This window comes from Nematolebias whitei, chromosome 15 (genome assembly GCF_014905685.2).
Source record: "Nematolebias whitei isolate Nwh7 chromosome 15, NemWhi1, whole genome shotgun sequence".
In the NCBI taxonomy this organism is placed as follows: domain Eukaryota; kingdom Metazoa; phylum Chordata; class Actinopteri; order Cyprinodontiformes; family Rivulidae; genus Nematolebias; species Nematolebias whitei.
The window spans coordinates 43532114-43534354 of NC_056512.1; the positions used below are offsets into that span (position 1 = coordinate 43532114).

The 2241-nt window shown below is 38.6% G+C and overlaps 1 non-coding gene across 1 annotated transcript; it reads right to left on the bottom strand.

Annotated features, from left to right (window-relative positions):
* Positions 1 to 271: 271 nt before the first annotated feature.
* Positions 272 to 343, bottom strand: trnac-gca. The gene has a single exon. It is a non-coding gene; the product is annotated as a tRNA-Cys (tRNA).
* Positions 344 to 2241: the final 1898 nt, after the last annotated feature.

The following is a 2241-nucleotide window of genomic DNA, read 5'->3' on the forward strand; positions in this document are numbered from 1 at the left end:
ATAAGGCTCACTGTTGAGTTTTGAGACATTTAAAGGATTTTAATTGCTGTGCCTTATAGTCCAAAAAATACGGTAACTGCAAAGTTTCTGATCCTCATTGTCTATATTCCCTCAGTAATAAATCCGTTTCTGACCCACCTGGGTCACATTTTCTGAATGGGTGTCCAGAAAACATCTTGGCTTTTAGGTTCCTTCTTTTCTATGTAGTTTGGCATTTAAAGGCAAAATGAAGAAACTACTTTCCCACATTTTATAAATCTGAACTATTAAAAGGGGGCACCCAGATTTGAACTGGGGACCATTTGATCTGCAGTCAAGTGCTCTTCCACTGAGCTATACCCCCTGCCTTTGGTGGTGCAAAGAAATCACAGATACGTGTTGTCAAGTTCTACTTTGATTTGTTCTGGCAAACTGAGTCAACTTTCAATTTTGACTTATTTTAAAATTCTTCATCCCAAAAGCTTCAGAAACGATCTGAAGTTTTGTTGAGTAATTTCCCACCTGGCAACAAACTAGTTGTTTACAAGTGATGTCATCAGGAATTCCAGCCCTATATTTAAACGGGGAAATGTCCCAAGCTTAGAACATTATATGAAGGGATTTCCCTGTGCTACAGCAGCTGTCAGACAAAAAAAAAAAATAGCCCATTTCAAAGAAAAACTAAATAATTAGAGTTAAAAAGATGATTTCTGTTAGAAAAGTTTGATTTAAGAAAAAGATTAAGAAGCTCATTTGGTTTTTAGTTACTGGTGTATCTAGTTTTCTAACAAGTATGACTAACTCTAATTCAACAATTTTCCTTTGAAAATGACCAATATTCTCTGACAGCTGCAGCAATGTACAATTATACACAGCGGGAAGTATTTACAGTATGCAGGTGTGTTGATTAGAAACAGGAAGCAGATGTTATGTCAGAAACAGGAAGTGAACCTAAGGAAACCAGGTACAAAATGACAACACTTCAAACTTACAAAACACCACAAAACAAAACCCAAGAAACCTTAAAAAAAACACGTCTTCACTACATCCAACCTGATTTGTTTAGAATATTCTCTCTTTTACATCCCAGCCAAAATAATTACCGTACCATTTAATTGTCTTTTCATCAGACTGAGTCCATGGAAGGATCTTTGTGTCGTTTCTTTGGTGAGGGTGGACTCACTGATCTGCACGGCCTGACTTTACAGATTATTTTTAGTTTAATTGAGCTTATAAGTGATGGTAGTGAACTGTAAAAAGTGCATAATAACGGTGACTGATTGTAAAAAGATGTGGTGCAGATGTGCAACCTGCACATCATCAATACAAAGGCCTTCAATTTAACCGCTAAAATTATGACGAGCATTAATTACGTCACCTGGACTTTTTGTCCTTCCACAGAAATCTGTTGATTTCAGTAAAACAGACGGAGTATTTGAAATGCAGTGCAGCAAAATGCTCCACCGCTGAGCTTTTCCTCTCCACGTTTCCATATTTACATTAGCGTGACTGAATGTGGGCGGGACTAATGAATGGATAAAGAGGTAAATAAGGTGCATCATGAGGGGAACGCACACTCTAACGGACACTAACGAATGCATGAACCAAATCGTGCAGAAGCAACTGTTTCATCTTATCTGTTTATTTGGGCTTTTGGTAGCTAATTTCATTGCTATCATTAAAGAAGAGGAGTGATTATAAAATGCATTTTATCAGCCTTTTTATATGTTTACTTTGCGGCTTCTGTTTGTGGAGGAACATTCACGTATTGTATCTGACTTCATTGCAAGATTAAAGTATTCCCAGGCCGTGTGTGGAAACGATTAAGTCCTTTATTTCAGAAGATGTTGGAAATAATGAGATCTTGATGATGTTTGTCTGCAGCATGAAGCAGTTTAATAAATGGGGGGGGGCATGCACTTGCTCATTATCATACCCAAACATGTGGCACAGACGTTCAGAGGCTCATGAGAGAGCAAACATTCGGGCTGTCAAATATTTGCGGCTCAAAGAGCAGTTGCTTTTGTTACTCAGGCAATCTGTTGGCTCAAATCACAGATAAAGCTCGAAGCGTGCGCTAAAGTGTGCAGTCGAGTTCTGCGTCGTTTTAAATCCAGCGTCCCCCGTCACATGTGCGAGGTCACGCTTCATCATTAAAAAGTCTCATTTAGCTTTAGATTAGATTCTCATCTGCAATTAGTGTGGAGCAGATGAGGAAATCTGAGGTGGAAGGACGGGCGAGGCAACCTTGGAAAAAAACAA